This window comes from Lucilia sericata, unplaced genomic scaffold, assembly GCF_015586225.1.
Source record: "Lucilia sericata isolate MDLA Ls3-8-SP2 unplaced genomic scaffold, ASM1558622v1 Contig001629F_arrow, whole genome shotgun sequence".
In the NCBI taxonomy this organism is placed as follows: domain Eukaryota; kingdom Metazoa; phylum Arthropoda; class Insecta; order Diptera; family Calliphoridae; genus Lucilia; species Lucilia sericata.
Genome location: NW_023995544.1, coordinates 79,861 through 103,118, shown reverse-complemented (window position 1 = coordinate 103,118; position 23,258 = coordinate 79,861). Strand labels below are relative to the sequence as shown.

The 23,258-nt window shown below is 29.4% G+C and overlaps 1 long non-coding RNA gene across 1 annotated transcript in view; it reads left to right on the top strand.

The window, feature by feature from the left end:
* Positions 1-2,943: 2,943 nt before the first annotated feature.
* Positions 2,944-23,258, top strand: part of LOC119612216 — a 76,186-nt gene continuing 55,871 nt past the window's right edge. The window contains exon 1 of the long non-coding RNA XR_005232116.1: positions 2,944-3,322. This is a non-coding gene — a long non-coding RNA (uncharacterized LOC119612216). The remainder of the gene's footprint in view (positions 3,323-23,258) is intronic.

Sequence of the window (23,258 nt, the reverse complement as noted above, 5' to 3'; positions counted from 1 at the left end):
CTTTATCGCCCATAACTGGCTAAGAGAAGCATCAATTGCGGTGAAATTCGGCACAAATATGTTTTATGGGAACCTTAACCTCTTCGTAGAATTTTATAAGGATCGGTCCATAATTGACCCTACCCCCCATATAAAGTCCCCTTCAGAAAATGACTTTATCGCCCATAACTGGATAAGAGAAGCGTTAATAGCAGTGAAATTCGGCACAAACATGTTTTATGGGAACATAAATCTCCTTGTAAAATTTTGTAGGGATAGGCCCATAATTGACCCTACCCCCCATATAAAGTCCCCTTCAGAAAATTACTTTATCGCCCATAACTGGCTAAGAGAAGAATCAATAGCGGTGAAATTCGGTACATACATGTTTTATGGGAACATAAATCTCTTCTTAGAATTTTATAAGGATCGGTCCATAATTGACCCTACCCCCCATATAAAGTCCCCTTCAGAAAATGACTTTATCGCCCATAACTGGATAAGAGAAGCGTTAATAGCGGTGAAATTCGGCACAAACATGTTTTATGGGAACCTCAATTTCTTTGTAATATTTTATAAGGATAGGCCCATAATTGACCCTACCCCCCATATAAAGTCCCCTTCAGAAAATTACTTTATGGCCCATAACTGGCAAAGAGAGGCATCAATAGCGGTGAAATTCGGTAAAAACATGTTTTATGGGAACATAAAGCTCTTTGTAAAATTTTATAAGGATAGGCCCATAATTGACCCTACCCCCCCATATAAAGTCCCCCTCAGAAAATGACTTTATCGCCCATAACTGGCTAAGAAAAGCATCAATTGAGGTGAAATTTGGCACAAACATGTTCTATGAGAACTAAATCTATTTGTAAAATTTTATAAGATAGGCCCATAATTGACCCTACCCACCATATAAAGCCCCCTTCAGAAAATGACTTTATGGCCCATAACTGGCTAAGAGAACCATCAATAGCGGTGAAGTTCGGCACAAACAAGTTTTATGGGAACCTAAATCTCTTTGTAAAATTTTTTAAGGATAGGCCCATAATTGACCCTACCGCCCATATAAAGTCCCCATCAGAAAATGACTTTATCGCACATAACGGGCTAAGGAAAGCATCAATAGAGGTGAAATTCGGCGCAAACATGTTTTATAAGAATTTAAATCTCTTCGTAAAATTTTATAAGGATCGGTTCATAATTGACCCCCATATAAGGTCTTCAGAAAATGACTTTAAGGCTTATTACTGACTCAAAAATGTGAGTACAGAAGTAAAATTCTACATAAACAAGTTTTGTCCAAGCCAAAAGTTCTTTATCAAATTTTATTAGGATCGGTCATTAATTAACACTATCATAATTAACACACGTATAGGGGCGCCTTTAACGATTCACTCCAGAGAATCACTTTAACGCTCATGTATGGCTCAAAAGTTCTTCCAAATTACGGTAGTTTTATAGGACTGGAAGTTTTCAACTGAATTTGATGAGGATAACTAATCAAACACCCATTTTCGGTTCCCTTCAGATAAATATTTTAAACCTCATGACTGAATTAAAGATACGAGTACAGCTACATTAGATACAAATAATTATTGTATAAACCGACAAGGATAGGTCCATAATTGACTCTACCTCTACCATATAACCACTCTTACAAAAAAAACAGTTTATGGTTATAAATATTGGATCAAACAAAATTAATATTTTTAATTCGGAAGAGCACGGTCCATGCTTAAGCCCTTATTAAATTCCTTCTACCAAATATTTCCCTGATGTTCATATTAATATCGACATATGATTCAACATAGATCGATAATATCAAAGTTTATTTATAAGGATGATTTGATGGTGGGTATATAAGATTCGGCATGGCCGAATATAACACTCTTACTTGTTACTTTTTTATTTATTTTTTCTGAAGGGCGTAAATATATTTGGTCTTATTCAGAAACTTTTATCAAAGGTTTATAAATCAAATTTTCATACAAAATTTGTTCTATAAACCTTTGATAAATGTTTATAAATAAGGCAGATTATATTTATATAAATTTTTTAAGCCACTACTTAAATGAATATGCAAACTGTTATCACACTTAATCTCTTGATAAATTATAAAAAAAATTAAAGTTAAAAACTCTAACATATTTATAGTAAATATTTTTTATCTTTGCAGGTGTAATCCACACAGCAGCAGTGGCATAATATATACAAAGTGAATAGAAAAAAATTTTAAAAATTATGGAATAAAACTTAAACAAAAAAAAGTTTTAAGTATAACAACAATATAATATAATAATAATAGAAAAATTGCTTCTAAATAAATAAAGTTTTTGTTTATACAACAATACCAAAAGAAAAAAATGCAAACATTTAATAAATAATTAAATTTCAAAATTTATTAAATATTAAAATAAATGTAAATAATAATTACAAAAAATATGACAAATATTTAAGCCCTAAGGCATATAACAATTTATATCTAACGACACATATCAATTTTAGTCTGATTTATAAAAAACAAAATAGAATTTTGTGCTTTTTTTTCTAAAAATAAATATTTGCAAAACATATCAATGGCAATTAATTAAATTATTAATACTAATTAAATAATAAAAACTATTATCATATGGTCAAATAAAATTTAAATTGCATTAAAAGCAATATTTACAAAAATTTCAAATGAAATAGAAACAAAAATTAAATAAATAACCACAATTTAAAGTGTTATACCAAGAAAAAGCTAAATAATAAATTACAATTGAATATTAGAAAAATAAAATATAAAATTTGTGCTTCAAATAACTAGTTCCTGTCTAAAACTTCCTTTTTCTTCTGAACAAATTAATAAATTAATAAAATACAAATAAATCTTTAACAGCTGCTGCATATAAATAAAACATATTTGTCTTGTCATATTTAAAATGGATTAAAAATCATACAAGTTAGATTATAATGAAATGAAATAATAACAAATATTCTTTAAACACATAACGTATTAAAAAAAGTTATAAAACAATAAAAAAAAATATTAATATTATTGTGCAACAACACTATTAAACCATCTAGGTAAATTCGTTTTATAATTATAACGTTAAATAATAAATTTAATTCATTATGACTCAATATTATAAATTAAAAGTTACGTCATTGTTTACACTGACAACTTAATCTGTCAGCTGTAAAAACAAGTAACAGCCCACATTAATTCTTAAATATTCCTATACCGACTGACAGACATTTTGCCATTCGCCATTTCTTGTTGTATGTTTCCTTTGAAGGAAATGTACACCTGAGGATTAAAAGATTGCAGCAAAGAAATTTTGGATTAAAATTGAAGGTAAGTCCTTAAAACAATACACACATAATTAGATTGTTCTTAATTTTAAGTAATTTATTTTATCACAAGAAGTTAAATATTTAAAACGGATTTGTCCTAAAATATCAATGGCTACAGTAATTGAATTTATTTCAAATTTACATATGAAGACATTTTCTGTTCTTCAAATTAAATTTTTTTAAATTTTGACAATAAGTCGATTATCCATTATAATTGTTCTAATTATGCCTATATTAACCATTCAATAAGTGTTTATATCGGCAACGAAATTAATTTAATTTTAAAAGCTTTTTTAAGCTTTAATCAAATTGATTACTATATGTTTTCAATGCCATTATATATGTATAAGCCAACCTAAAGAGTCGCATATTAAAAATCAATTTTAATTATCTTTTCAATCTCTATTACTTAAAATAATATATAAATCGTTAAATCTTTAAATCCCTAGTATTTGTAACAACGAATTAATTTGATTGTTTTTGATGCTTTTTGTTTTATCGATTCAATTTAACATATAAAATTCCCTTATAAATGTTAATGACATTTCAAATCATCGATATCATCAAGCAAAAAGAAAATAAAACAGTATACATCTCATTTATAATTCATAAGAAACAAAATATGTATAATACAGAAATAATACAAGTGGTTTAGTTTTAAAAGAGATTAAGTCCATATAATAAAGAATGTTGTTAATATGTTGAATCCCATAATATTTTCAAATATACATTATTACTGCAAAAAATTGCCAGAATTGAGTTTTTTATTAGCCCTAATGATACTGCCAATTTTTTGTATTTATCGGACCTCATTTGTGACAGTCTAGAAAATGAATTGATTCAAATTTGGAATAATATATTTTATATAAACGTAGATATTTCCACAAAAATTTAAAAATATTTTTACATCCATATCTAAGGTAGAGAGTAATGTAGCGCCTCGATATGTTGAACCAATTTAATTAAAATATGAAAATCTTTATTCTCAATTCCACATTTGCTAAATTATTCGTTGTTGTTGATGTTGTAACACCCAAAAATTATGGTCTTATATCCACCAATACCAATCGACACCGAATCACTTTCTGAGTCGATTAGGTTATGTCTGTCTGTCCGTTCGTCCGTCCGTCTGTGTGTTCATGTAAAGCTTCAAATCTACTTCAAACAAGTAAAAAAGTCGGCCACACCTGACTATATGATACCCTACACCAGTTATGAGTATATCTAAAATGTGTATTATTTTTAATAATAAAGCATTTATGTTGTATTTTTCCTTAATTTCGAGATATTTTTGATGAAACCGATCCTATCAAAATTTGGTGGATCGGTTCATATTTTTTGTTGACATTAAAGTCAATTAATTAAAGTACACGTGTTTATAAGAGATTTAACGACGTTCAAGTATTTTCAGAGGAGGACTTTGCAAGGGCCAAAGGTTAAATAAGGGTCGCTCATTATGAAATTTTGGAGTATCATTTATGCTGGTATTAAATGTAGGTGTGCCTATTTTTGTAGGGATATTAAGTTATATGGGGGCTAAGTGAAATAATAGACCGATATCATTTCACCTTTGACCTTGCGTCAAAAGTAATGTGTGTGTATCAAATTTCATCCAATTATCTTACAAATTGCGATCTGTAGTTTGATTACAAGGTTTACATGGACAGACAGACGGACGGATGGACGGACATGGCTCAATGGACTCAGAAAATGATTCTGAGGCGATTGGTTTACTTAAAGGGTAGTACAGGACCATTATTTCTATGCGTTACAAACATTAGCAAAAAATGCAATATACCCTCCCCACTAAAGTGGTGTAGGGTATAAAAACGATTTAAAGCTCAATAATTTACGTATAAACACTAGTATCACGATAGAATCTCTCTTCAGAAAATCACTTTTTTGTCAACAAATTGTTAAAGTATATTTGTTGGTCATACCTATACATTCATATTTGTTTAATTTTTCAAGTGTGTCTTCAGGCATAACTGAACTTAATAAACAGATTCATACCAAATTTAGTTTTCTTCTTTAAACTATTTTTTTTTTTTTTTTGCAATTAAACTGAAGTCATATTGAAATCAAAATAAATTTATTCATCAATAACTAAAAAAAAATAATTCATGGGGACATTTTAATAAACATAGTCATACTGATAGACAGCCATATAATGTAAAGCAAACATATTGAAATTGATGATATTGACATCAAATTTAACACAACATAATAAAAAATATATTATAATAATGATAGTGGTGTCGATAATAATATCAAAATAACATAACAAATATATGTATGTTATAAAATGTGGAGCAAGTTTTACAAAATTCAAGAGCAAAATCTAGCATGAAGTATTATTGATAGAAAATTTATTGGCAGCAATAAACCAGCAAATTCAAAGTCATATGAGTTTAAACTTAAGTTTTATTTAAAATAAACACCCATATTATTTAATAATTTTTACCATAGCTCTTTAAGAAACCAAACAATATTTGTACAAGCCAACTATTATATAATAAATATACTACATACATATGTATATATGTATGTATGTGTGTATTAAACATAAACATGTAATTTTAATTTAAAAGATTTATTACTTGAGAAGCAACACTATGCTGGGTTGTTTTTCAATAAATAAACAAAACTAAAACATAAAGTTGATGTTAAAAATACCAAAGTTTCAACAAATAGTTATAGTTTTCGTATAGTATACTTCAAGGTATAGCGCGACGCAACCAAAACTCTATACATAAAGTTACATGTAAATTACTATATGAATGTATATATCGTCGTTGTACATTGTACATACATATATAGTATATTTGTATGTAAAATTGATGTTTATTTATTTAGCTTTTAGTATCCTTACTATTTGTTTTGTTATACCCACCATCAAAAAAGATGGGGGGTATATTGTTTTTGTCATTCCGTTTATAACACATCGAAATATTAATCTAAGACCCACAAAAGTATATATATTCTGGATCCTCATTAAATTCTAAGACGATCTAGCCATGTCCGTCCGTCTGTCCGTCTGTCTGTCCGTCTGTTGAAAACACGATAGAGTCCAAACGGAAGCAGCTAGCGAGCTGAAATTTTGCACAAATATTTAATATTGATGCAGTTTGTTTGGTATTGAAAATGGGCAATATCGGTCCACGATTTCGCATAGCCCCCATATAAGGCCCCCCTCAGAAAATGACATTAACGCTCATAACTGACTAAAAGAAGCAGCTATAGCGATGAAATTCGACATAATCATATTTTATAGGAATCTTAGTATCATTGTAAAATTTTATAAGGATCGGTCCATAATTGACCCTATCCCCCATATAAGGTCCCCTTCAGAAAATGACATTAACGCTCATAACTGACTAAAAAAAGCAGGTATAGCAATGAAATTCGACATAACCATATTTTATAGGAATCTTAATATCATTGTAAAATTTTATAAGGATCGGTCCATAATTGACCCTATCCCCCATATAAGGACCCCCTCAGAAAATGACTTTAACGCTCATAACTGACTAAAAAAAGCAGCCATAGCGATGAAATTCGACATATACATATTTTTTAGGAACCTTAATATCATTGTAAAATTTTATAAGGATCGGTCTATAATTTACCCTACCCCCCATATAAGGTCCCCCTCAGAAAATGACATTAACGCTCATAACTGACTAAAAAGAGCAGCTATAGCGATGAAATTCGACATAAACATGTTTTATAAGAATCTTAATATCACTGTAAAATTTTATAAGGATCGGTCCATAATTGACCCTATCCCCCATATAAGGTCCCCTTCACAAAATGACATTAACGCTCATAACTGACTAAAAAGAGCAGCTATAGCGATGAAATTCGACTTAAACATATTTTTTTGGAACCTTAATATTATTGTAAAATTTTATAAGAATCGGTCCATAATTGACCCTATCCCCCATATAAGGTCCCCCTCAGAAAACGACATTAACGCTCATAACTGACTAAAAAAAGCAGCTATAGCTATCAAATTCGACTTAAACATATTTTTTGGAATCTTAATATCATTGTAAAATTTTATAAGAATCGGTCCATAATTGACCCTACCCCCATATAAGGTACCGCTCAGAAAATTACATTAACGCTCATAACTGACTAAAAAAAGCATCTATAGCGATGAAATTCGACATAAACATATTTTTTAGGAACCTTTATATCATTGTAAAATTTTATAAGGATCGGTCCATAATTGACCCTACCCCCCATATAAGGTCCCCTTCAGAAAATGGCTTTAAGGTTCATAATTGTCTAAAAGAAGCATCTATAGCGATGAAATTCGACATAAACTTATTATATAGAAACCTAAATCGCTTTGTAGAATTTTATAACGATCGGTCCATAATTTATCCTACCTCCATATACGGTTCCCTTCGGAAAATGGCTTTAACGCTCATTACTAGCCTAAACTAAAATCGTTATAGAAAATTTGACGAGGATCGGTCCATAATTACCAAACGTCCCCTCAGAAAATAATTTTAACGCTTTTGCTACCTTAAAAATACAAGGACAGCGACAAAATTCGACAAAAATTTCCCTATACATAGATGTAATAAGTGAGAAAATTGTTTTGATAATAACAAAAGCATCGATTCTTAAATATCAAAGTTTATTTATAAGGAAGCATTCCTTTTTGGCAATGATTTGATGGTGGGTATACAAGATTCGGCACAGCCGAATATAACACTCTTACTTGTCTCCTTTTATATTTTACATTTCACTATAAACTAACTGACTGAAAGACTGACTGCCTGACTGACAGTTTGTTGTTTATGTTACTGTTAATGTTTTCAGATCCTGTTACTGTCACGTATCATATTCTCTAATGGCTTTACTTTTAGCAATAATGTCACTTTTAGTACGGATGTCTTTCTTTGTATGTATGTAAAATGGTATATGTTACAAATTGCAATGGCTTGTATGAGCATTTTCCATAGAAATATTCACATCTTAACACTGACATAATTGGGAATATGTAATAGTTTTAATATTTGTATACAATTGTGTACAAATATACGGTAATTGAAAGAAGTTTGAAAACTTTTGAATTTAGTTGAGATATTATTTTATGTTTTCTCTTCTTTTTAATATTGGTTGATCGTTAAATATAAGTGGTTTGTAAAAATTATAAAGTTTTGTTTGATTTTTGTTTCGGTAAGGAGTAGCATAATGTGGGTAGACAGTTGAATGAGCGTTTGTAGATTAAAACAAGTAAGAAAGTATAGTCGGGCGTGGCCGACCATATGATACCCTACACCAGTTATGAATATTACATGTGATTTATTTTTCATAATAAAGCATTTATCTTCAATATTCCCTTGTTCCGATACATTTAAGCAATTTATGGATGAAAAACTAATTTTCTGAAAGAGGCTTTATATGGAGGCTAGGGGCAAATATGGACCAAGCCCGATAAAATTTTGTGAATATATTTATATTTACATAATATTTTATTGTGCTGAATTTCATCGCGATATTTGTGTTTATAAGTTAATTTGGGACATTCAAGTAATTTTCTGAAGGGGACTTTGTATGGGAGCTAGGGTCAAATGGGGCCCGATCTTTATGAAATTTTGCAGGGTCATCAAAACTTCTATAAAACTTAGTTGTGCCGTATTTTATCGATATATCTGTATATTTAACATAATTATGAGCTCAGAAGCCCTTTTCGGGGGGTTCTGTTCTATGGGGGCTAGGTGAAATAATGCACCGATTTTAACCATTTTCAATAGGCTTCGTCCTTGGGTCAAATAAAACGTGCGTGCCAAATTTCATCCAATTATCTTGAAAATTGCGACCTGTACCTTGCGCACAAGGTTTACATGGACAGCCAGCCAGCCGGCCAGACGGACGGACGGACGGACATAGCTTAATCGACTCAGAAAACGATTCTAAGCCGATTGGTATACTTTAAGGTGGGTCTAGGACGAATATTTTTGTATGTTACAAACATCAGCACAAATCCAATATACCCTCCCCACTAAAGTGGTGTAGGGTATAAATATTAGGTCCGGTTGTTAATTTGCAATTGTGATATGATGATGATTCCATGAATTAGTTAATTTGTTAATTATGTTTTAATTTGGACAAACTAGTTTTATAAATCATAATACAGAATGTGGTGCAAAATGAAACACATTTGATCTTTGGTCCGATAGACGAAAATAAAAACATTTCAGCAAAATTTAATCCGTTTTGTGATATATTAATTAAATTACATTAAATAAATATATATACATATATATAAATTTGGCACCCACATAGCTTAATATATTTACCGACAGCCAGAAGTCAATTAGGTTGATATCAGGAGATAAAATTAAATCTAAGACCGTATTGGATTGTAAGAAAGCTTTAACTGAATATTTTCCCATAGGTAAGGTTTGCATTATATGATTGCTAAGGAGTAGTCGGCAACGAAAGAGCGAATGCAATAGCTTTAAACGGAAGGGAATTCGATATAGTTAACCTGACAATCGCAAAACCATTCGACGTAATAAAATCTAAATTAAAAATATGGGTGATAAAATCCCATAACGAGTAATAAAATGGTGGGTAGAACCGCAAAGATCCTAAAGAGGTGACCCTGATGAGAGCAAGACGAGAAATCTCTTCAAAATGAGCTAGTCCGAGGTTAGTATGGTATGTATTCTGAGTGGACAGACAGGATTACTAGCACATCTATACAAAATTAGACGTGCGGATTTAGACGAATGTAGAACATGTGGAGAGGGCAGTAAGACTCTGGAGCACTTTCTTTGCCACTGCACTATAGTTCAAACTACCAGTTTTCCTATGCCAAATTGGAATTTTGGAACGTTTTGAGTAATTTAATATTTTCTGGGGTACTACCTTATAAGCATTTTCAAATTTGATTTAAGGATGATGTCCATATCAGACATGTGTTTTTGTCATCCTATTATCCATGGTGTTTGCAAAGAATAACTGTATTTAAAGGTTCGAATTTTCATAATTTTTTAGCAACAAAATGGAAAATTGCAGTAGGAAGAAAGAAAAAAATGTTGTATTAAAACTGATTTATTATTTCGAACAGTAGCAACCGCTGTTTGGAAGCTAAGACCCTCACGATGGAAATTAGTTCTAAAAAACTTTCGCGAGTCCGACAAGTCCTTTCAAAATTAAAAAAGTTGTGTTTTATAATTCATCTTAATTGTAGACAATTGGTTAATAATCACCAAAGGGTTAATTTTCGCTTAAATGTGTTCTAATATAACTATTTATGCCTATGCATCATCTTAAGCTATGTATACACGGTTGTTAGATCTTACAACGTTGGCAGTAAAATGTGCAGAAAATGTATAACAACGGTGTCAATTTACAAATTTTATCTTGCAATATTGTCAGTAATGTATTTTCTGACATCGTTGCAAAAGAACAATTGCAAGTTCACACGATTGTTGGACATTTTCTGCACATTTTACTGACAACGTTGTAGACGTTGCTTTTAGACTTTAAAGTGTTTAATTATTTTGTCGTTCCTAATTTCGTACTGAAAAAGTGATGATTTGAACCAATGTGTACTGTCAGGCATTCGTCGAAGTTAGATCCAAGTATTTTGGTAATGATATTATTCCACAAATAATATTCCTGACAAATACTGATTGGAAAATTCTTAGGAATTACGTCTAGGAAACTGATTTTCTGAAATAATACATTCAGTGAACATTTTTTCCATGAAAAGGAGTGCACAACAGGCCCGATAGTTGCCTAGGTGTATTTCTTCGGATTTGTTGTAGTATACATCCTCCTATCAACCTAACCTAATATAAAAATAAAAGATTTTTACGAATAAATATAAAATGTTTAATAAAAATTTATGATACTCCATTGAAAACGCCTCTCAAAGATCTTTCATATGATATCTCAAGAAAATCTTATACCCCATCCTTTGCGTAAAACATGAAAAATATAGAAATAATTAATAAAGTGGAATATACATTTATTCTCGATACATATAGATAGCGGCGTCGATTCAGCTATTTATCTATATGTATACTCAACAAACAGAATTTAAAAAACGCCAGATATGTAGTTACGGAATCAAAATCTTTTGAGAAGACTTTTATTTAAAATCAGTAAAACTTTAAAAATTTTTTTACTTTAAGTATTTTATTAAAAATATAGGTCAAAGTTATGTTCATTCATATTCCGTCATTATCAAGTAAACATTATTAAGCCAACAAAAAATTCAATTCTGCTTGGAAAAATGTGAAATATGTTACAAATACATATGTATGTGTATAACGTCATATTGCATTAAAAGAAATTTGAAATATGTACACCATTTACTAACTTCAACCAAATAAAAACCTCTTCACTAATGCGACACAAATTATTACATTACGGAGGAAATATAAATTCAAATGTTTTAACAAAAGATTCCAAAGTTACAAAAGACAAAAACAAAAGCTCAAAAACTTAAAGCAATAAATACCAACATTTAACTAACAACTGAAACAAATATTAACTCAGGGACAAAGAATTCAATTAAAAGCAGTTGTAAATAACAAAAAATTACAAGAATAATAACAACGGCAGCAGCAGCTGGAAAAAACAACAAGTATTTCTGCAAAAACCATTTTTATAATGTTATGCTAACTACACCATTATCGTATGGTAAACTAAAACATAGAAAATGTCATGTTGCACACAACGACAGTGTGTGGGAAAAGTGAGTGTCCATTTTTGTTCAACATTAAAGACATTTAAAATTACACGCCATTTAGCATTATTTATGCTGTGAACGTTTTATCTGCTTTTTGTTTTTAACAAAATGTGTACGTCTATTTTTGGTAAGAACTATAAACCCACATATGCATACAGCCCAACCGAACATCACGAGAAAATGTCAATGAAATATTGTAGTTACAGTAGTAAATGTAAACTGCTGCCTAAAGCTGTTTTAAGGCAAATGTCAACATTGGCATTATGCTTCAGTTAAAAGAAAATAAATGAAAATAAAATAGAAAAAATAGAGTGAAAACTATTAACACAAGAATGTTTTGATGTAGAAATGAAAATTGGGTTAAAGCACATGCAAATGCAAACGAAATAAAAAAATAAATACCAAAAATACTTAAGAGGACCTTTGCGAGTTTATATAGTTGTATGGGTATTACTTCTGTAGATTAATTTATACAAACAAAATATACTTAAAATATTTCAAAGAAATATTTGCTTGATCTACTTTATACACACCCACACACCTACTTTAATCGTAAAAGTTTATTTTTAGATTCAAATATTACAAGAAATATGTCAGGTATGTGTGTTTAAGGAAGTTTAGTGTGGTAGTTGTCTCAGATACAAATCTGATATCAATATACTACATAATACAGTTTGACTGATAAGATATCGTAATTTTCTGAAGGGGATCTTATATGGCGGATAGGGCCAATTGTGGGCCAATCCTTACAAAATTTTACAAAGAGATTTAGGTTCCTATATATACATATATGCTAAGCCAAATAGTAGACCAATATTGCCTATTTTCTATACCAAATAACCTGAAAACATATGTGCAAAATATCAGCTCTCTAGATATTCCGGTTTGGACTATATCGTGTTTTCAACAAACAGTCGGACGGACTTAGCTAGATCGTCTTAAAATCTAATGAGGGCCCAGAATATATATACACTTTTATGGGTCTTAGACGAATATTTCGATGTGTTATAAAAGGAAGGACAAAAACAATAAACCCCCCATTTGTTGTCTATCAATCTGAATACTCAGTTTTTTAAATTTCTTAAAATTAACTTTTACCTTTTTGGGTAAATGCATAGTAATGCGTTACAAACTGCTGCACGAACCACATTATAGTGGAGTACCAAACAGTTATGATCTGACGCATTTTAATTAAATCGCAAAATAAATAATACCTATTTCCCATATAAAAATAGTAAAAAAGACACATTAATTTAATCTATACAAAAAATATGTACAATGTATTTCAAAATCAATATTTCTAAAAGTTAACACTCTGTATATTTCCTACTTCATAAACTGAACTTTTATTTCTGGAATATTTGTTATTATCAAACTTCAGCACAAATAAAACCTTTTTCTTGTTTGTGTAACTAATTTTTTTTGGTTGTTTTGTGTTGATGATGATGACACTCTGTCCTAATGACTGCTAATGAAAATCAATAATTCTACCAAAGGCTATAAAAATACCACGTATATTTTTTATGTATTAAAGATATGTAGATAAAAATGTTTGTATGTGAGGTATACAATATTTTAAGTTTTTAAAGGTTTTTAAAGTTAAATAGTTCACTTTTATGAAAACAGATTTTAAGGAATCTTATGTAGAGTCGTATATAATGTAGATTATTTAACAAGAATGTATATAGTGTAACCTTTCTATATACATATGTATCTTCTCTGCAGAATTTTTGGAAAGGGAAACATTCCACAAATTCTATTAAACTACATAGTTTGATCTCGAGAAAACTAAAAAAATGTAATTATTGCAATTATTTATAGTCTCATTATATTTTTTTTCAGTGGCAATCTAATTTTTAACAAACCTAAACTGTATAATAACAAAATTTTTTTGAACAAATTATTCATTCAAATTTAAAATAATGATATTAAGGATTAATCAATCAAATAAATATTTTATTCAAAGAGAAAATAAAAATATTAAAAATATTATACGATTTTTAGAAATTTCTTTTACAGCCGATATGAAATTGAATACCATTTTTTACAATATCATAAAATATTTGAAATTAAATGCAGAACAAATCCCAGTTTTTGTAGTTTTTCGTGTTTTTATCTTTTAAATAAAAACAATGTCACTAGTCTTCTATAAAAATTAAAGATAAAAGTATATGTATGTATATTATTTTAATATGCAAAAAACAGAGTTACCATTGTGGCTTAATTTTTCCACACTTAGAATAATACTGAATACACACATCACATCCAAAGGAAAGTTATTCGTTATAGTCTAGGTAATAGTTTTCTGGATATGCATATGGGCAATTTCATGTCAAGAGACCAACTTTTAAAATCGTTGTCTTCCGATTTGGATGAAAGAAAGCTTAGAGCATTTCTTTTAAGAGCTTTGTGGTTATTTAGTGGTTACCAAAATCTGAAAAGTTACACTCATTTGAATAAAATCCTGTACGACCAAAATGTCCAACTTTTACCCACTCTAAGTCCGGCAGTTCTGGACTTCTATTTATTAGATCTATGGGTGCCTCCGTAGTTTAGGTGGTATCGTTGTAGTATATCAGCACGGAGGTCGTGGGTTCGATTTCCATCAGAGACTCTGGTAAAGGAGAGCACAAGAAGATTAAAATTAGCCTGACTATAAAGAAAACATACATTTGTTCAGTTAATATTTAACAAGACTAATGAAGAATTCATTATACAAAAGATTTCTGGCAACACTGACATAAACTGTATATTCTGTACATGTATTATTACATATTAAAAAAATCTGTTTATAGAAATTTGTACATGTATATTTACATATACCGACAAAGTATATACACTTAAGTAAATAATGGCCACACACATACTTATCCCTTGATTTTCACCATAGAGTTACAGAGAGTTAATATTCTAAAATCCAATTTGTTTTATATAAAATAATCCTATATATTATATACTAAATTTATGGAACGTATTGTTCGAGTTGTAATAGTACGAATTATTAAAATAATGTGTTGAGGCTAAATAATGTAACAAGAGTGTCGTGAAAATTGAGGAATAGGTGTATTTACATACAGATTTATCGTCATATCTCATACAATTCATATAAGTTGTAAAATATAACCTGGTATGTCTGACCATGTGATACCTTACACCTGTACCTATGTATCTATTAGAAGAGAATTTACATTTATGTATGTGCAGAAAAGATGTCCTAAAATATGAATATTGCTTGGATTTTGATTTAAAACAAACTGGTGTAAAATTTAACCAAATCGGATAACGGGGACCCGTGCCGGAAATTGATTGAAAAGCGTAAATTTGGGTAAATTGAACCCATCCAAACAAAATCGATGTGTTTTAGACTACCTCTAATGGCAATGCCCATATTCTTATAAATTTTATGTTGAATTATATTGTTAAGGTTTATAAATCAACTGTTAAACAATTGTTTTAAAACAATTTTTGTTCAAATAGTTTTTAAACGTAATGAAATAACTCCCCACGAAATAACTCTCCAAAACAAAAATGAAATATGTCCTCAAATTTGGGGACTTATTTCATTAAGAAATAATTCCCTAATTTAAAAATTAAAAAAAAGCCCCAACGAATGAAACAAACCCCTAATTTTAAAATGAAATAAGTAAAAAAGTAAGTGGCTCATACTTTCGAGTGGGGCTTCAAAGTTTAATACATTTGAGTGTAATCGCTTTATAAAGATTCCCCTAATAGGCGGCCTGTAGCCGGGCTCGAAGACTTTCTATTGCTTAATAAATATTTCCTAAATAGCCGGCCTACGGCCGGACCCAGGGATTTACCACTCTATAATATGACCAACACCGGCTTCGCTTAGTAAAGATTTCCTTAATTACCGGCCTAAGGCCGAACACTCTTGATACAGGGAGAGTGTATTCTTAGCGAAACCGGAGTCCAATGTACCCCAGAGGATAAAACCCTTGCGCCCGGCCAAAGGCCCCAAAAATATTTTTAGGGATTTATTTCATTTTTGAATTTTGAGGAATTATTTCATAATGAAATAACTCCCCATTTTAAATGTGAAATAATGCCCCAAAAAACGAATTAAATCCCCAAATTTCGTTGTTTTTGCTTTCTGGAGAAATTTTTAGGGAGTTATTTCATGACGCCAATTTTGAGTGTTGCAGTGAAGAGCACAAACTTATAATACCCATCATATTATAGCGGTGTAGGATATAATGATAAATATGTTTGTATGTAAATATGTACATGGTTAGGAGAAATTAATAGAAGAAATGTGTTTATGATATACACACACAGATACATGTGAATGTGTTATTAATACACCAGCGGGTATTTAATAAAAATTGAAGCGGAAGTAAAATGATTTTGATTTTTTGTTTTCTTCTTTTTTCCCTCCTCCACTCCCTCATCGTTCTCCTCTTGTGGAAATTCTTTCAGTCCATTTAAGCGGAAGTTTATAAAAATGGAACACAAGGCATATATGTATGTATGAGTATATATCGATGATGTTTTCATCTACATAATAATAACACACATGATCATAAAATATTACATCTACTCAATACAAATACAAAGTACAAAGTGTGAAGTTTAATAATACGAGTATTGTATCTTAAGGATACAATGTAAATAAGGAAAATTAAGTAAATTGTATGAGAAAAGCATAAACCATATTGACTAAATTATAATGATTGCTATAAATTATGATTAACGTTAATCAAGTGGAGAGCGATAGTGAGGATAGAAATGTAAATTTAAAAATAAATTTTTTACAATGTTTAATTTGTAGTTATGTATTTTTTATCTTTACCATATATTTAATATAACATTGAAGACGAAATTTTCTGAAAACTTTTAAATAACACAGGCCAAAAACAAGTAAGAAATTATAAATAAAAATTATTTAAATGTGTTTACAATTTGTTGACAGATATGGGCCTGTTCTATTTTACGTTTACTCTATAGTGGTGTAGAATGTAGTTTTTTTTTACAAAAACCAAAAAAAAAGCTTTTTGTCGAAACTAATACTAAACGCAGTGGACGTATCCTCGTACATCCTCCTTTCAACTAACTAACTAACTAACTAACTAACTAACTAACTAACTAACTAACTAACTAACTAACTAACTAACTAACTAACTACTAACTAACTAACTAACTAACTAACTAACTAACTAACTAACTACTAACTAACTACTAACTAACTACTAACTACTAACTAACTAACTAACTAACTAACTACTAACTAACTAACTAACTACTACTAACTACTAACTAACTAACTAACTAACTAACTACTAACTAACTAACTAACTAACTACTAACTAACTAACTAACTACTACTAACTACTAACTAACTAACTAACTAACTAACTACTAACTAACTACTAACTAACTAACTAACTAACTACTAACTAACTAACTAACTACTAACTAACTACTAACTAACTAACTAACTAACTAACTAACTAACTAACTAACTAACTAACTAACTACTAACTAACTAACTAACTAACTAACTAACTAACTAACTAACTAACTACTACTAACTAACTAACTAACTAACTAACTAACTAACTAACTAACTACTAACTAACTAACTAACTAACTAACTAACTAACTAACTAACTAACTAACTAACTAACTAACTACTACTACTAACTAACTAACTAACTAACTAACTACTAACTAACTAACTAACTAACTACTAACTAACTAACTAACTAACTAACTAACTAACTAACTAACTAACTAACTACTAACTACTAACTAACTAACTAACACTAACTACTAACTAACTAACTAACTAACTACTAACTAACTAACTAACTAACTAACTAACTAACTAACTAACTAACTAACTAACTAACTAACTAACTAACTAACTAACTAACTAACTAACTAACTAACTAACTAACTAACTAACTAACTAACTAACTAACTAACTAACTAACTAACTAACTAACTAACTAACTAACTAACTAACTAACTAACTAACTAACTAACTAACTAACTAACTAACTAACTAACTAACTAACTAACTAACTAACTAACTAACTAACTAACTAACTAACTAACTAACTAACTAACTAACTAACTAACTAACTAACTAACTAACTAACTAACTAACTAACTGTGTCATCACCGTGTTAAAATAATGAAAATTCTATCGTCTAAATAAATTTCATCTTTCAAGCCCATTACCTTTCGTTGTAAGTTTTTGCTGGGATATACTAATTAAATAAAATGACTATTAATTAATTCAATGACGCACAGTGGTATAGGAAAAAAAAAAGAGGGAAATAATTCGGTAACTTCTAAACGGTTAATCCGATTTTAATGAAATTTGGTGTGCACAAAGAGGAGGTGTTGCCGAGTTTAGGTTTTGAATTTGGACCTTATAGGCCAACCAGGGGCCCGGCGGGGGGTCATCAAATTAGGACACCTCGGCTATGTTAAATTTTTAAAACGATCCTATTTCTTCATTTGAGTTCCGATTTAAAAAAAATTTCGTATATAGAATCTCCTCATCGAGCACTATAAAAAATGTTGTCATAGCAGTAAATTATCTCTTATAGTTTAGGAGATATTCGCATTTGAAAATTAAAATTTTAAAATTTTTACCGTCCTTACTTTAGTTTTTTTTGATAATAGCAGGTCCAAATATTCCCGATTTTCGCCATTTTGTTTTATTCGCTTAACAACAAGTTTATATATCAAGCAGTGAAAGAATTATGTAAAAATCATGACTGAGTCCAAAGTTATAGGCATTTTAATTTAAAAAATTAAAAAAAGGCGATTTTTTGTCATTTTTTTGGGAAAAAAGTATCTTTTTCTTTTTAAGTTATCTAAAAAGTTTCTAAGAAGATGTATATAGAATTTATACTTTTTGGAAAGCTGACTTTACATAAAGTACGATAAATGAAACAAAACCTAAAAATTTTTGATACCGAGGGGACCAGGTCCATCCAAAAAAACCCTATTTTTTATGGAAAATTAAATTTTGAGCAAAAATTCTCAAATCGCATAGTCGATATCAAATTATAGTGACCTGTTTTATATGACCCAATATGTTCTTAATCATTTTGTAACGGGTTTCGATAACCCCGCCCCTGGTATGGATATAATAGGCAAAAAACTAAAAAATCCCATTTTTGGGATTTTTTAAAACTTTTTTGGGAATTCCGGGATTTCTAATAAGAAAATTCGAAATTTTGATTTAATTTTGGATTTTAAGTAAAAAAATCTACCTAACTGTAAAATTTCATCAAAAAATATTCATAAATAAAATTTTTATTGCAATTAGAAAAATTTGTATCTTCGCAAAAACTGAATAAAAAACATTTTTTAATTTTTTTTAAAAAAAGTATTCCGCGAATTTTTTAATTTTCAAAAATTATATACAGTTTTGAAAAATAGACAAAATTACCTTTCCATTGATATATAACATGCCTACCTAATGTTTTTTAAGTGACAAATTAATTAGGGAAAACTCAACATCTTTTAGAAAATTTGCCTAGCACTATTATTTTCATCCATAAGGTTAACTCTTAAATTTGTTACATATATGGATGAAAATAATAGTGCTAGGTAAATTTTCTAAAAGATGTTGAGTTTTCCCTAATTAATTTGTCACTTAAAAAACATTAGGTAGGCATGTTATATATCAATGGAAAGGTAATTTTGTCTATTTTTCAAAACTGTATATAATTTTTGAAAATTAAAAAATTCGCGGAATACTTTTTTTAAAAAAAATTAAAAAATGTTTTTTATTCAGTTTTTGCGAAGATACAAATTTTTCAAATTGCAATAAAAATTTTATTTATGAATATTTTTTGATGAAATTTTACAGTTAGGTAGATTTTTTTACTCAAAATCCAAAATTAAATAAAAATTTCGAATTTTCTTATTAGAAATCCCGGAATTCCCAAAAAAGTTTTAAAAAATCCCAAAAATGGGATTTTTTGGTTTTTTGCCTATTATATCCATACCAGGGGCGGGGTTATCGAAACCCGTTACAAAATGATTAAGAACTTATTGGGTCATATAAAACAGGTCACTATAATTTGATATCGACTATGCGATTTGAGAATTTTTGCTCAAAATTTAATTTTCCATAAAAAATAGGGTTTTTTTGGATGGACCTGGTCCCCTCGGTATCAAAAATTTTTAGGTTTTGTTTCATTTATCGTATTTTATGTAAAGTCAGCTTTCCAAAAAGTATAAATTCTATATACATCTTCTTAGAAACTTTTTAGATAACTTAAAAAGAAAAAGATACTTTTTTCCCAAAAAAATGACAAAAAATCGCCTTTTTTTAATTTTTTAAATTTAAATGCCTATAACTTTGGACTCAGTCATGATTTTTACATAATTCTTTCACTGCTTGGTATATAAACTTGTTGTTAAGCAAATAAAAAAAATGGCGAAAATCGGAAATATTTGGACCTGCTATTATCAAAAAAACTAAAGTAAGGACGGTAAAAATTTTAAAATTTTAATATTCAAATGCGAATATCTCCTAAACTATAAGAGATAATTTACTGCTACGACGACATTTTTTATAGTGCTTGATGAGGAGATTCTATATACGAAATTTTAAATCGGAACTCAAATGAAGAAATAGGATCGTTTTAAAAATTTAACATAGCCGAGCTGTCCTAATTTGAGGACCCCCCGCCGGGCCCCTGGTTGGCCTATAAGGTCCAAATTCAAAACCTAAACTCGACAACACCTCCTCTTTGTGCATACCAAATTTCATTAAAATCGGATTAACCGTTTAGAAGTTACCGAATTATTTCCCTCTTTTTTTTTTCCTATACCACTGTGTGACGTGAAAAATCTATGTGGCGATTTCTTAGAATTATATATGTTTTATATCATTTATTACAAATACTAATGTACAAATGTACAATATACCTATCATAAAAATGTGGGGTATATTGACTTTGTCATTCCGTTTGTAACACATTCAGGTCATACACATAAGTGTATGAAAGGTTTGATTGTTATTGCAAATGGTATTGGTCCAAGTTTTTGCATATCCGCCATACAATTTCCACTAGAAATATATGTACATTAAACCATCATAAAAATCCTTGTTCGGCAGAAAATGTAATGAAATTTTATATACTTCCAATTATTCTTTTACAATTTGGCTGACATATGTATATAATTGACTCCACCCCCATATAAGATTCTCTTCAGGAATTACAGAAATCGATATACGATAGTAAATAATAACAAATAACACAATGATCGATTTATAAAGATCATATATAGAACCACCTTTCAAAATTCACATCAAATTTGAATGGTTTGATTTATGGGCATAAAATAATATAACACTCATACCTGTCAGCTGCATGTTAAATACAACATGGCGTATACGTAATATTTTTAATTAAATATTTATTATACGTGTGTATTAATGGCTGGTCTGTAGATAACACTATTATTTCTTTAAATCACCAATGATCGTCTTGCCAATAACCAAAATTTAATTAAACATTTAATTATAGTTTAAATCCGTTTTTATAATTTATTGTGTAATAATTACTCTGTGACTACTAAGCAGTTATTATTTCTATATTTAACTCTTCTATGGGGTAATAATGTAATGCGAGTACATAAAACTAACTTGTATAATTCTATGCCTCTATAGACAGACAGTCTTCTTAAACATTTTTGTTAGCGTTTTTGGTTTTGTTTCTGGGGTTTTATTTCTTCACTATTCATTGCTTCCATTTCATTATTATTTTAGTGATTTAAACAATTCTAGAGCAAGAAAACCAAATCCAACAAAAACAAACGTGCTACTTTTCGTCAAACTTTAATTACAGACCAATTAGTGTTGAAAAAAGTTTTCGATTTCGTTACTTTTTCCATTTTGTGGGTTCAGAAAGACGTGGTGAAAAATAAGCTAACAGCAAGGTGTAGGTACGCACCCGTAGCTATTGTTTTTATGCCGTAATCAACCGAGTTTTATGTATTAGATACATGTAGGTGCCACAGATTACTCTCATATAACATGTTGTGTCAATAAACTACACACTAATAATTGATTTTGTTTTTTGTTTTTGTTCGAAATTAATTTCTATTTCTAAGTATTGGTAGTCTTGGTTTTGTGGTTGTTTCCTAATTACAACCTTTATCAAAGAGTAAACTGAGTCTCTGTGTGTGTCCTGAAGTAGAAGATGAATAAAGAATGAAACTACATTTTAACAAATCAAGTATTACCATGGAGAGCATCAAGTGGCTCTATAATGAGTTTAACGTTGTGTGGCTTTTGGGAAAAAGCTGACAACAAGAGTAAAAACGTATAGTTGATCTTTTTTCCAGTCAATCTAGCTGTTGTTGGTGGTCATGATGACAGCAAACTTTGCATGAGTTTAATGTAGTAGCGGATGTGGTTGTAAACTAGAAAAAAATAATGCAGAATATACAGTGAATCACTAAAATAAGTATACATAGATATGATATCACATATTTATGTTCATACTAGCATACTCTGGGTGCTTCGCTACCCTTACCAAAATTAAATACATAGAAAATTTTGTTTAATTTTATAGAAAATTAAAATTGATTTAAAAATTTTTAATGTTTCAGTTTTTTACGTTCAATATCACGTGAATAAATTCGCATTCAGGAAGAAGCTTGTATTTATAGTTTCATTCGTTTAGCTTCCACAAAATTACTATTTGAAAAAAAGTACTATAAAATAGTAGAAGAATTAGAAGAATGGAAAAGTAGCAAAGAGTACCCACATACAGTATATTATTCAGTCAAGAACATGTATGTTAAAATTTATGTTCCTAGGTTGAATATTTCAGAAAATTCAAAAATTCCCTTTAAGAGATAAAAAGTACTAAAAAGTTCTCTCTTAAAGAATCTTATTCATTATTGAGAATTAAGTTTACAAAATGTTCCGTATTTAAATCTATATATCACAGTTAAAACTCAAACGATTCAAATCTGCATTCATTTGTTCCAGAAAAATTGTACTTTCAAAAAGGTACCAAACAATTCACTCGAATTTTGTCCTATATAGGCCTTACCAAAAGCTTATTTTGTGTGAGTAAATAAACTACTTTTTGAAATTTTATAAAAATTGGCTCAATGAGTTTGAGCAAAACTAAATTTCCCGTTTTTCTCCTTTTTGGTACTTTTTTCCCCAGTTAAATAGCAAACATTTTGTTTTAATAAATAT